Source organism: Lycorma delicatula, chromosome 10, assembly GCF_047948215.1.
Source record: "Lycorma delicatula isolate Av1 chromosome 10, ASM4794821v1, whole genome shotgun sequence".
Classification (NCBI taxonomy): domain Eukaryota; kingdom Metazoa; phylum Arthropoda; class Insecta; order Hemiptera; family Fulgoridae; genus Lycorma; species Lycorma delicatula.
In genome coordinates, this window is record NC_134464.1 from 88,238,085 (window position 1) to 88,253,513 (window position 15,429).

A 15,429-nucleotide genomic window follows, 5' to 3' on the forward strand; every position below is an offset into this window, starting at 1 on the left:
ATAAAATGTCTAATGCAGTCCAAAACACACGTAAATTTACCAGTACCGGAATGTTTAACTTTGAATGTACAGAAGTGTCCATAGCCACAGATTGCTAGCTGCATGACAATGTAATGAGACATGCACATTCATTTCGATAACATTGAAAAAAAGAAAACTCATCTTTTTCATGTAAAATGTTTAACAGTTTTCGTGAATTAGATTACTAGTAACTTATTTATTAGCCGTGTGCTCACGGATGTGGATATCTGCAGTGATTATTTTCTTGAGGTCTAATTTTTTATAATTTAGTATATTTTTTTTATCGGTTCATAATTTGTTAATAAGATATCGATAAAAATAAAAGTGAAGTGAAGTTTAGGAATCAAAGCAAAGATTTTTAATATCTACAAAGACATTTAATACACGAACATTCGTTACACACCGTTTAAGAGAGTGATTATTTCTTTCATTAAGAAATATGGCAACAATGAATACTTAATGTTAAAGTAAAACGCACGCCAAACTTTCAGTTAAAATAAATTTTAATGAAAGGACAATCTTTTATTTCTCCCAAAAGTCTGTACCGGAACTGAGTTCCGGCGTATTCTGGCACCAGTGCATCCTTGCTAATAATGTCATGTTAATTCCAGCTTTTTAATATCGTTTCGTTTTCAAATCTCAGTCGGTATAAAGTTTATTTTGTGAAAACTTCATTGTAATATTTGGTGCAGTGGAGATATACTTGCTTGCATATTCTGCTAAATATATTTATTCGTTTGCATCGAAATCAGTTATCGCTTAATCATTGCGCTTGCTAAAGCAGTAATGTGCGGAGACGGGGAAACAAGACATGCTCACTAGTGGATAAATTAGCTTTACATTCTATTGTATATCGCGTACATTTGCTTGTTCAGGTGTAAAAATAGATTTTTGGATAATTACTTTGATTTATATTATCTACGCCAAGTCAGTAGACTTGGAAAAAAATTATTTAAAAAAATGTAAATCAACTGAAGTTATTATATTTACTAATCGCATTTCCTTTCTCTCACAAAATGTGGTTCGCAGCATAATTAATCTCTGTCCGTAATAAAACGTATCGATGAACAGCAGCTGTATTAATTTCAGTAACTTCCCTGTCAATGCGTAATAATATATTTGTCTTGATGAAGAAAACGAAAACGGAAACCACTTTACTGCTAACTTTCCCTAGTTAACGTAACATGGAATACTTGATGTTCTTGAAATTGAGTAAATAATTTTTATGAATTATTTGTGTTTATCACATCATACAACATTTTGTTACGTTATCTAATAAAAATGTTTAGATTATGCTAGAAATTATAATAATAAATTTTTCTTTAAATAAATAGAGAGTTAATAATAATAATAATACTGATAATGATTATATAATAATAATGAAAATAATGTTATATAATAACATTATATATGCAATATTTAAAAAAATATAATATTGTGCAATATTTAAAAAAAAAGTTTGGAGATAAAAATTAAAAAATATATTAGTGACAAAAGGAGTTACTTTGTAAAAATATATTATAGACATAATTAGTACGAGTTTAAAAAGATGTGATTAATTAAATAAAATGTACAAAAGATTAGAAGAAAAAGAAGAGAGATGACGGCAAAATAAAGAAAAACGAATTACTTTATGGATTATAAAGTAAAAAATGTGCTATAATTTGAAACATTTTATTACGAAATATTTCTACCTAAGTTATCACTAAAGATTAAAAGAAAATAATTTCTCTCTAAAAATTGCAAATTATAAAATATTACACAAGGATAAATAAAAGTGTTTATACTACAATGAAATCTTCTAATAAAATGTATATATATATATATATATATATATATATATTAAGCATTTCTTGAATGTTTATAACAAGATGTTTTTTCTTCGAATTTTTATTTATTTTATCATGATAAATTCTTTAATTATTGTTCAAGGTAAAATATTAACAAAGCAATCTAATCTGAAAGTGAAATTTATAATCTAAAAATCTCTTGTAATGTACCCTTTTTTTGTTTATTTTATAGCGTTAAAATGCTACAAAATCTTAGCCTTCCTTGCATATAAAAGATTTTATGAAGAGAAAATGTTTTTGTCACTTACTTTTTAATTTTTACTTCCATTTATTTGGCTAATTTGATACATAATATCATTCTTTCTTTCCTGTGTCAATCTCTAGTCTTAACGTATATACTTCGTACGAAATTATCGATTTCATACGTACATTCTAATGTTTGGCTATCTTTTTGCCGATTTCATCTCCTAAACCTCGTACAGTAAAATTCAATAATTCTAGATCCCTTATACAGAAAGTCCTTAAAAGGTGAGACCAAATTCTAGGAAGTGATTCTACTTAAAATACTGAGGAAAAAATGTCCATTGAACATTGAACATATTTCGAAAACGCATATTTTTTTGTTTGTTCGCCATTTGATGTTTTTTAAGAAAAACATTTTTCAAGAACTATTGGAGATAACGCCATAAAATTTTGTAGTTTATTTTAAACTAACATTTTTAATAGGTAAAAATATAACGATACGCTTCGTTGATAAATTTCAAAATGGCGGTCGTTTCAATTTTCTATCTTAAATATCTTAGGAATTATTAGAGTTATGAAATTGTGTTCTATTAAAACAATTATGAAGCATTTTTTTTTGTGAACAAAACGAAACCTTAGTCGTTTTATTATTTATTTATTGCAAAAACAGGCCTCAACCGATGTGGCAGGCATATTGTTTTTTTATTATCGTTACTTACTTGATAACTAAATCAAATTTTCTGATTAAAATTTCTAAATATTCATCATTATGAATTTTAATAATAATTATTGTAAGAGTATGTGAAATTTTGTTTGTTTTCTTATGAGAATCACAACGAATTTTCGATGTCATCTTCATTCATTCTAAAACAACAATTTGAAAAGAGCGGACAATTATATCCTCCAACTGATGAACATCGACAATCGGTGTTGAATAAACAACAGACATTACATGTTCCCCCCCCCCTCGCCGAGAATAATAGTCTGGTTCAGATCTTGGGAGCGTGCTGGGCAACGAATGGGACCGTTCCGACCAATCCATCTTCCTTGAAAACGGTCAGTTAATTTTTCTCTGATACCAGTTGCAAAGCGGGCAGGCGCACCATCATCCATGAACCGCATATTCATTGTGTTTTGTAAAGAAACGTCCTCTAAAAATTCAAGTAGGTCATTTGTTGTGAATTCCAAATACGAGTCACCTGTCAATCTATGTGGCAAAAAGAAAGACCCGATTAGCTTGTCGGTTTAGATTGCTATCCAAACTTTAGAGAAAACCTGTGCTGACTTCTTGCTTAAAACACTGCATGAGCATTTTCCTCACACCAAACATGTCGGTTGTGGAAGTTGTTTACACATCCTTAGTGATAGACGCCTTGTCTTCTTGGGCACACTTGTTAATTAACCACAGACTGAATGCAATCGTTTATTGATTATCACCTGGTATAAGGCTTGTGCCCGTTGCAGATGGTACAGATACAGTAATTGTGAGTGTAAAATATTCCATACTGTATTTCGAGTTATGTTTTCTTGGATAGCAAATCTTCGTGGATAATTCTGGATCCACTATAAACTTGTTCAAAACTCTTTCATCTACATGTGGCGTTCAAGCTGTTTTAGGTCTACCATTATCAACTATGACGGCTTTAAAGCTCCCAGTTTCACTTAAACGTGGATGAAGACGTGAAAATAATTTTCTATCTGGCTTATGGCGGTTTGGATACTCTTCTTGGTAAAGCCGTTTTGCTTCCCTCGCATTGCCATTGGCAAGATCGTATGTAAAATGCATATCAGCGAGTTCATTATTTGTATAATTTTGATTCATTTTAAGTGATAATTACCACGATTAATGACAACCTTCAATAAAAAAAAAACAAAGATTTTCAAAATTTAGAGCTCAAATACTACAATGTAATGGAAGTAATAAAACATGAAACTCTTTTGTTCACAAGTAAATGAAAAATAATGTAAATGAAAAATTATAAATTCTTAGTACTTAAGCTTAGTAGATAAGCAACCAAACAATATAAAATAATAAAAGTAAACAATTATTACATAATCTTGTGGAACTAAGAACCCTCTATAGTAATAACTAAAGAGGGTTATTATTATTTTCGAATAATAAACTAATCATTTATTGAATAATGGTCAAGTGTGGATTTCCAAGTTGGATTTCAAAATTAATTACTCGATACAAATCTTGCATTACTAAAATTTCAGCTAGTGAAAAGATTATATATACATACATACAGATTAAATAACGCAGAACCATAAATACAATTCAAGAATACAGTGATAAAATTGAAAATGAAATTAATCCTAGATAGAATTGAAACAAAAATAATGATAAAAATTAATAAAAATATGAAACTTATAGAGACATCGATTCCAACCAGAATCACTCGCCAATCAGTTAAAAAAATACTCTCTACATCTTCAATTGACAACAAACAATCATAAATTGATAGAAGAGATTACATCTATGGATGTAATTCCCTTGGTAAGTGATTAAATATTTTTGGACCTAAGTATGAATAAAAACGTTTAAATAACTCAATTCTTGGCCTAGGAGGAAATACTCTATCCGCTTGCCGCAAAGGCCTCGTAACCAAAGTACCAAGGTCCCTATTCTGTTTACAGCTTTTATAATACGTCATTAGTGTTCTATAGAAATACTTAAGGACGCAGTGGCAAGATATTAAGGCATCTCAATAACGGGAAGAATTCGTGTCGTCTACTTTTACCCAGTATTATACGTACTACATGCTTCTGAGCAATATAAACAGATCTAAAAACACTGTAGTAAGCTTCACCCCAAAATATCAACCGGTTAATTAAATGTAATTATCTTTCATTGGAACTTAATCCGTCTTTCAGTTATTTTGCTTACTTTGTATCCTCTGTAAGAATCAATGAATTCACTTTCATAAATTAAAAGTTATCTTATTTAAGAAAAATTTACAACACCTATTTATCTGAAGTATTTTTAATTTTTTTTTTTTGCTCCTTTAAACCCCTCTTATCTGTTTACAAAAATTGATTGAATTTTAATTATTTTTACTGTTGAATATTCTAACCATCATCAGTGAATTTACAGAAAAAGTTGCAATAAATAATTTTTGTAGAAAGTAAATAAAGAGAGAAGAAATAATAAAAATATATATATTGACAGCCGAAACAGTCTAACAAATTTGTATTTTTATGAGGGATTTTAAAATAAGAATAAAAAGATAAAAGTAAAACAATGCCGATAAGTGTTGTCTCTAGGCAACGCGATGTAAAATTGAAATATAATTTTAAAATATATGTTTCTGACAATATCTTAAATCTTATTAAGATTTTTATGAAAATAATAGTAAAAACCGCAGTTCGAATTCCAGTCCGTTGTTATCTAGCTATTTAATACCGCTATGGGTTTTAGAATCTACAGTTAACATTTCAGCACGATCGGTTGAGCTGTTTCTGAGATATCGCAGTGATGTACATACAAATATCTAGTCAAAATTAAACAACATGTTTAATACAGAAATACATTTCTGTTATGTTGTAGATTTTTATTAACATAAACTTTGTATATTTTCTTATATTTATATTCAAAAAAGTGTCCTGTTAGTATTTAAACAAGATAAAAATGTATATATAAAACAGGAGTACTTAACATTTGAAAAAGTATACCAGTTACATCAAAAAGATAAAATGTCAGCTTCTTTACTACTGCATTCTGCTAATCACAATTAGCCGTAATACGTAATGGTAAGACGTAGTAATTTTATCTACAATGAGTAAAATCGAATGATGTCGGCTACTACATAAATACCAAAAACGTAATATAGTCTTTTATGTTGTTCAGTGATTGAAATAAATACAATGTTTTATGCACGTATAATCATAATAAATCGAAGTAATTTGATTAAAAAAGTTCCTGCGATGGAAAACTTAAACGATTTAAAAAACGTATTTGTTTACTTATTTTTTTATCTAAAGTTAATCTCTGGTTACTAATGAAACGCTAACAATAATATATTTTCAAATGATATTTTTGTGTATATAACAGGATTACACCCGCTTACAGTCGCTGATGGATGATAAATTAATTTTTTAGCTTGCGAAAAATGCCATGGCTCACCCGGATTTGAATACGGGTCCTCCAGAGGAAAGTCTGAGACCCTACCGCTCTACCATGGAGATCGGAATTATAAAATTAATAACCGGTTAGTTGTTTGTAGATATAAAGAAGGATGATAAAATTAATAAGTAGTATTTTTAATTTCATTTTGACATTTAGTAAACGGGAAATTTATATCGCATTAATTATTGAACGTCTCCGTACCGTAAAAATTATGCGGATACAATACGGTAAAGTAAACGTGTAACAATTGAAAAAGAGAATCACCGAATTTTTTTTTTAATTTGAAAAATATCACTTGGTTTTCTTTTTAATTTTAGTTATTTACCTTGTACTCGTAAGTATCATGACATCCTTTAATATAAAGTCGAACTTTATGTTACTTTGAAATATCATCAACATCTGTTCCTAGCTGTCCTTTCTGTCGACCCAGTTTAAAAATGAAGGCCACTTTTATTTCATTCAGTCAACAAGATACCAATTTTTTTATTATATATTACATTTTTTTTTTTTTTTAATTTTGCTATTGCTCTTAGTTACTGCATTGTCATATATATTTTTTTTTTAAATTCAAACAGATATTTCCTTTATCTCTTTTAAATCTGATGTAACTTTATTTTTTTAATCTTGTACATTATACATATATTAATTTAAAATATGAGATTTCGCTATATTTTTTTATAAAAGCATTTGCCTATAAGTTGATAAAATTAGAATGAGTTATAGGGAATGAATTGTATAAGACGTACAATGGAATATTAATATCGTTCGAAATTAAATTAAAAAAAAAAGTTAGAAGATATCAGGAAAATTATTAAAACAACGAACATGAACAATTTGCAAAAAACCAGAAAGTAAATTGATTGAAACATTTTTAATAATTTTTTTTTTTAACAATAAATTTCATAGAATACATTAGACGTTATTATTAGCTAAAAGAAGAACTATGTATATAGTTGAGAGTATATTCTGCCTTGTTTAACGGATGAAACAGTCCGATCGGTTCAGTATCATATTTATTTAATATTAAATATTTATTATTACAACACCTAAAAAATTAAGGAATCGACACTTTTTTTATGGAATGAAGGAGAACCTCGCCTATTTATTGTTGAATTCTTTTCTTCCAGGTTCTGTTTGATTGTCAAATTACTGGTGAATATACCCTCTGTACTGTCTTCTATCCAATTTCCCATATTCCAGTACTCTCAGCTGTTGAGAATACTTCAGATACTTATTTACACAGGACAGATTAATTTCTGATATGATAGAGTAGGAAGAAGTATACAGATAAAAACGAGTGAAAGGGTAGGTTTTGATGTGACTGGTAATATCGTCTTTGAAAGCAACAAAGTTTTATACGTTAAGCCCCTTGACGGGGCTTAACGTATAAAACAGTCCAATAAGTTCAGTGATATTTTTATTTAATATTATGCTATAGGAAAATGTTAATTCAGTAATGAAAGGTAGAGGCATAAATATAAGCTTTGCAAATAAAGCTTATATTGCAAGAGATAAGAGATAATAGGACCAAAATTAATATAATATTCAGATTTTAACAGAAAGACACAGGAAAAAGCATCAGATCATTTAATAAATGTAACTTGTATGTCTTTGTAAAGGAAATAGTTTTATTTCTATACCGTTTACGAATATTCCAGAAACTAGAAGGTATAGTTTTATATTTGACGTGTAAAGTATGTAAATTAGTGATTTCTGAGGGGTAACAAAACCCCCGTATATTGCTGCAAAACTAAGCAACAATTGTTATCGGACGTTGTACTAATAAACAGCTAGTAACCTATATTGATATTATTTAAATATTTTTTTGATTATCGAAATCGAATAAACTGCTTATTAAAGTTATATAGAAAATATAGACCAATCTAGTTCAAACCACCCAAAGCCGAATACAGATAACTATAAAACCTATAGGATGTTATTTTCATAATTGTGTATATGGTTTTTACATTTACTTACAAAGTAAATCCAGAATATAAGTTTCGTTTCTTAATATTGCAGCTACAGTGCTACGATTGCCTGATAGTTTAAGAAGAGATTAATACAGTTGCCTGGTCTGTACGCTTTTCTTAGTGTGTTTTTAATAAGAAAATCGTGATACCATTTGAGTTTGAAATTTGTTTTGTTATTCTCTTCTTCAATGCAAGGAACATTGACATGATTGAAATTCACCCTCAAGTTTGCGACGTTCATCTTTTGTTATGGATGATTTGATGACAATTTTGAAGAGAACGATTCCCCACAGAATCTCTTTCCATTCATTTTTCAGAAATTTTACGATCGCTTCTACACGAAATCGTTTCTGAGGAATTTAATTACTGAAAATGTGTGCTCGTTTTGTGCCTGATTCGCCATTAAATATTTGGGCACAGCATTGCAAGTTTTGGCTCTGCACAGAAAAATACGAGACGACTTTCTAGGCCTTTAGTTGCTGGGTACGAGAAATGGATGTCGGACTTAACGATAATCTACGGAAATAAAACTACCATAAAATTGCAAGCCGATGGTTTCCACTCGAAAGTTCGTCTTTCAATTGTTTTGGGAACAAAAAAATTAGCTTTGCTTGTGGATTTACTATCATTGCTAACGCCCTGGGATGTATGATTTGCTATCCCGAGGCGTTATTTGAATGTCGCATTTATTTACAATAATGCGAAATGTGTTCGCTTACACGTTGCCGCCGTAACACATCGTGTCGGGTAGTAATAGTTCGATCATCTCCAAGAGCTCGTCACCTGTTCATATATCGTAAAACCTTCCTTGCTGATCATCAGTTCTACGATGAGGACGAGATCAGAAAAATCATTAATATGTAGCTATGTCTCAGGCGGTATCATTCTACGACTAAGCGATTGGTTTGTTTGGAATTTCTCCCGCCACCACCCCATTCGGTCGTCCTAAAGCATAAAACCGAATGTCTATGCCACAAACGGCTACTGAGCTTCAAAACGGTTTAGCGACCAGTATCCTAATAGTTCCTAGAGCCTTCCTAACAGCACGGGCGGACTAAGCGCGGCACCATACACCACCGGCTTACGAATCCCAACCGCTCACTTGTCATATATAACTAAAATGGGTAGGCGCACCCTGTCAACTACTAAAAATATATATGATTTCAATAAACAAATTTATATCGTCAAGACTAAGGGATACTATTTTTGGTGCCTGCCTTGATAAGTGCCTCAAAAATGATAGGAACTATGTAGAAAAATATAGTATGATTGTATTTTAAACTGCATTAAAACTTTTATGTGAATTAATAGCCCTTCGGAGCTTAATTTTTGTATAATATCTTATACAATTATTATTACAGCTTAATATGTTCTTTCATCAATATATAATAAGTTTCCGTTTCCGTTAATTAAAATTTTTCTATTATTTAATTTTTTTAAAAATCAAACAATACTGTTTTGACTGTAATTGAAGCGTGTAAATAAAACACTAAGCTTGTAATCATTATTAAATATGTATTATATAGAATTATATTCTCGTCTGAAATATAGCATCATAGAGGTCTCTCAAAAAGTTAGAACATATTTTAAGATAAAAAATTGGCTGTCAAATTATTATTTGGCTCCATAAGAATAAATCATGTAGACCGTTATTTAGTTACACTTCATTTACACTCATACATCATCCTCTGAAGAATTACCTAAACGGTAGTTACCGGAGGCTAAACAGGAAAAAGAAAGACCGTTATTTAGTAAATTAAAAACTTTTACTTTAATACTTATTTATGTGTTAGGTTTTGCTACATTTTCGAAAAAAAATATATATGATTAATTTCTAAGTGACAGTTTAAAAGAAAATAAAAATATCCAATTCTATTAAATCAGATAACAGAAATATTTTCATGTAATTCAACATAAAACATTGGGTTACGAGAAAGGGCCTTATTTTGATTCCTTTGCCATTTTTAATAAATTAACGATCTATGAATTTATTTAAAATGAAATTAAAGAAAAATCTTTAACAGAAGTAATATTATTATTTAAATAAAAATAAATTTTTAAAAAAAAGTCGGTAACCTGAATTTTTTCATTTCTGTTTTAACTACAAATATTTCTTCAAATAATTTTCATTAATATTTTTACATTTTTATTTATTTTGTAAATCTGTATTTATTTAATATCGTCGCTCACTTATTTTACTATTACTTCATGGTTTTATATTTTTTAAATAATTTATATGGGCTTTCAGTCGCTTCGAGTTTTTTAAAATTTATTTTACAATTAATTTTAAATTTTGTGATGTTGCTCTGATCAAGGGATTTTTTCTCGGATTCCTTTGATACGTACACAGAAATACCTGGAGGCTGTTCCTTTATTTACTATCCGTGGAGTAATACGCCTACACATTCCAGTCTTGGACTGTATGATATATATTTTTTTCTTTTCCTTCGCGTGATTGCTTTCTTAATCTGCTCTGACGGGCTACGCCGTCATTGTAAATACTATTACGATTCTGTATTAAAGAAAAATTGGAGAATGTTGCATGCTTTGAGTGTGACTGATTCCTGGAAGTTCCTTTGTATGTCATTTTTTCTTTTTGTTATTGTGCGTGGTTGTGCGAGACTGCTGCACGGCTTGCGTGGGATACGGCGAGGGATATGTAGTTTTTATCTGCTTTTACACTCACTGTTTGTAGATTGGTTTGCTTCGTGTAAAAATTTTTATTTGATAAATACAAATGCGTACAAATACGGGAGAGGAATCGTAGACGGTCTACGATTCCTCTCCCGTTTTTTTCTCTCTGCGGTGAGTAAATCCTTTTTCGTGGAGGAATATGCTTTTTTAGGTATATAAAATATTTTCGCAAGAAAAACGTTTTATTATCTGTAGCAAATTTTGTATATAATATTTTTTTAACAAGTTTAACTGGAAGAACAATCTATTGAAGTAATGTGTGCACTTAATTATAGAACATATTAAAAAAATGTCTAAAACAATATCTATAAGCGTACTTACACATTTGTTATCGTGCAAATTAATCCAAACACAGATTTTTTTTGTTTATTTCTATGTTGTGGCTACACTGCTTGATACCAGTCATTCTTTAAGTTGTCTTGTATAATGAGGGTATTGTTTTTTGATTATTTTGAAATTTTCACGTTATAAATAGGGTTTTGTAAAAATCTACTTCACTTTTTATTATAAAATTATTTTTTCGTATTTTTTGTTCTTCGTCTTGAATAATGGACATGACTCCAAGAAAGCGTTCGAAAATTGTTTCTCTTTTTGAGCATAACTCAACGACAAATAACACGACGACAAATAGTTTTGATTGCAGTGACTAGAGATAATTAATCCCGTATTAACAATCTAAAACTCTGGTCCTTTTTCACCTCAAATGATAGGAAAATGGATCCGTAAAAACTTCTCCAACACAGGATCGGTTATTAGTGAGAAAAATTAAACTTGATCCAAAATTATCTGCTGTGGCTTTAAATCAATAATTAGCAGCCGATAAACAGATTTACGTGTGGCAACTGTTACACATTCAGCTGAATATCTCCAGAAAAAAATGTTTTGGGATTGTTCACATAGAAGGCCCTTGTTCGTTACTCCCAGTAGACGGTATGATGAAAAGCGATGGATTTTTGAAGATTCTGAAGGAAAGAATTGTTACACAACTTTAAAACAAATTCCTGCACAGGCGATGGAGTATTCCAACAAGATTTGGCGCCATGTCATACTGCCAAAAAAATGGAAAATTTTTGCGAAGAATGAAACTTTAAAGTGCTCCTGTGGCCAGGCAACTTCCCAGTGACTTTTCTGAAGCAATAATATCGGTATGATTTAATGAGAAAGAAATTAAAAAAAAATGTAAAGTACATTTGTTGAATCGATGCCAAATCGTGTACATGAAGTGATTAAGAATAAAAGACGTATTAATTACTAGATATTTACAAATTCTTCTAGTTTGATTCTTTATCTAAATAAAGTTACTTTTTATTAAATAGTGTTTGTGTTAGGTTTAATTTGCTTGCTACTGTACCAGTAATTATATTTACTGGGCTTCATATTTTTTATGTTACGTTCTACCATTACTCGAACTAAGTAATTGCGGTATGGTTTTCAAATTTTTTTTGTATTAATTTTAAATAAATGTTTGGGTAATATAGTTCATAGAAATGGTAAAACTGTACTATTACTCGTCAAAGCTTAAAAAACTCAATTAACGCTTAGTTTGGGGATGGTTTACTGCATCGGCAACTGATTTTTTGTTAATTATAACGTCCTGTCGCGGTATATTAATATCTCTATTCATTGAAGTATTACCAATACCAACACAATTTCAAACCCCTTCCCGAAATTAAAATTACTATGCAACTATGTAATTATAAACTTTTACGAATAATAATTCTCTTTTCCAAGCATTTCATATTTGAAAATAACCGTAGATTTATATTATATTGTGGTTTAATACTGAATTCAGTGACATGAAGTATAAAATTAATTTTTTTTTTTAATGACTAAAAAATTGATTTTTGTTTTATTTACCAAAATATTTCAAATGTCAAAATAGTTCTTTATTAAATTACAATTTTTACTTTCCTGGCATCGTAGCTGTAATGGTATACTGCAAGAAGAAAAGTATGGTAATCTGTCAAAAAATGGTGTATGAAACTTTACGGTAGCCCTGAAAAGGGTCGTTTTAGATTTGTAAAGTTATAGCCCTGAAAAGGGCTGGTTGTGTGGGTTTTGCGAGGTATTCCTGAGAAGGGCCGTTGGGTCCGGAAGCTGGTTTCCGGCGATATGGGCTCGGCGCAGCGACGGTAGTTGGAAAGATGCGGATCGCCCGTTTAAATCGTACCGAGCTTCTCCTCAACAACAGTTTTAAATCGGTAGTGGAGGAATGAATATGCAGGCGCGTTGGTGGACTGCAAGTCCCCCGATATCTACCGGCTAGCGTCGCGCTCGCCGATAATAAGCACAGCATTTGGTTTGGCGATAGTATATATTTAAATCACATTTATGAGATGCGATGACTAGATACCATATAAAAAGTAATATAAGTTGAAATGTTAATTAAATTTTTGATAAAATTAAAGAAAAGGTGGTGGGGTAGTTTTCACTATTTTTTACATTTTCACTTCGTGAATATTGGTCGCAGAAAATTGAGCTTTATCATGAAAGTACTTAAGTTTTAAAGTTCCAAAATTTTAAGTTAATCAAGTAGGGAGGATGTTCAACATTATTTCTCAACGGCTTTCCCTTAATCCTAAAACCAGAAGGCTAATATAGTTGAAATTTGACAAAAATATTTGACTAAATATTTATTCCATCTTTGATCAGATTTTCAATCCCGTTTAGGGGCTCTGATTAGGAGGCATCACGGTACCCATATTTTTTCTCCACGACAGGATATGTAAATAGGTGTTTGCCAAACTTAAGGGATTGATTCAGGACATCAAAGTAAAGTTCATGAGGATAAATCTTCAAGCGAATCTTAATTAAAATATTCCTTATAAAGAATATATACAACTGGTTATTAATTCTTGCATGAGGTAACAACGCTGCATTCAATACTGTGAAAAATTGTCATCTAAGAACACTTGGTAGAAACCGATTTATAAAATTTTTATTTAAAATCGATTTCCATAATCGTTTCCTATTTGTATTTCATAATTCATTCGATCGAATTTTAATTAAATATATTTAGTAATTCACATTAAAAAATCCAGCGTAGTACTTTAGATAAAGGCCGAAAAAGTTGTACAACTTTTTGTTACATATTTATTGTTTCTTCTGCTATTAATAAAAATATTTTTTTTTCAGTTATATTTATCTATTCCATGAAAATATTACCATCTCTGATTCTGTTTATGTGTGTTTCTGTAGTTTCGAAACGTATTGAGTTGTTGGTGACAGGTATGAACGGGTATCTAACTCTATAAATAGAGTACCCAAGGTTTCTTAGAGATCGTTCAAAATTACCTTATTTTTATTTTAAATTGAGCATTTTCAAAAAAATAATAATTTCCTGTCTAAGTAAAATCGTATACTTAATACTAAAAAGATATTATAGATTTGTACATTTATACAGTTTAATAAAAAAAAAACTTCACATATTTTTGACTATATTTATCATTTTTATATTTATTTATACTGTAAATTCGATAAATTGATTTTATCAAGTGATGAGCGGAACCTTGAATGTATCTTCGCAGACGTATCGTGTATTATATGGAGCTATTATTCTCATGTGTTCAAAGTTTAATCAACGTGTCGACTGCAGGTCGACAGAACTGTTTCCCTGGATGATATAATACCTCTCTCTCTGCTGTTTTATATTTCATACATCAGACATTCTCATCCTATTTGAATTCATATATGGGCGTTCAAAGCTTTTTAAAAATAAAATACAGTATGCTAGCGTTTACATTTAGTATAACATTTTTATCCTATACTATCTCTGAAAATTTATAAATAAACAAAAGCTGACCATCACTGACACTGGTCGCTGTACCTGTCAATGACGATAGTAATGAGTCTTAATTCGCAGTTTTCTTTTAATGTTAATCATAAATAATTCGTTTTCTCTGGAAAAAATGTAATAATATTATCTAAATTTAGCTAAAATCTAAAATAAAATGGGGTATATTTTATTTTTATTACTTCGTAATTGTTTTTTTTTCTTTGTCTTTATACCTTTTCAAAATAAAAACAGGATGACAATGAATGTAATACACTTTCAAGACATCTCATACTGCTAAAAATAAAGAAGAAATTTCATATAAACATAAATTAGGAAATACTTCGTTTGCTAGTATTTCTAATAATATAGAAATCAATCAGTAAAATTAAGCCAGACTGCAATTCTTGTGACCTAAATTAAGGTTTAAATTTAGTGATTTTATATGATACGAGCTAAAATTAGTTCCCAAAACTACATTTAAACTTTATATTTATTTTATATTTTTAGTGGTTTTTGATAAATTTGGGGTCGAAAAACATACTATTTAGTAATAAACAGATAAAAGTTATAAAAACTTTTAGAGAATTTAATTCTGAATAAAATATGATAAAGTCCATACAAACTAAACACGAACATAAGAATTTCGAAGTTTATTAAAAATAATACATCAAAATGCGGCAGATTTTAACTAGGTATTAAACGAAACCAATTTTTCAATATTACAAAACAAAAAATCAAACATTTTAGAAAAATAAGAAATACAAACATATAAATAATAAAACCATCTGAAAATCCCCTGCACCATAGTGG

At 29.7% G+C, this 15,429-nt stretch overlaps 1 protein-coding gene across 1 annotated transcript in view; it reads left to right on the forward strand.

Moving 5' to 3' along the window:
• Positions 1–15,429, forward strand: part of LOC142331743 (neuropeptide SIFamide receptor-like) — a 162,356-nt gene that overhangs the window by 29,360 nt on the left and 117,567 nt on the right. The window lies entirely within an intron of this gene.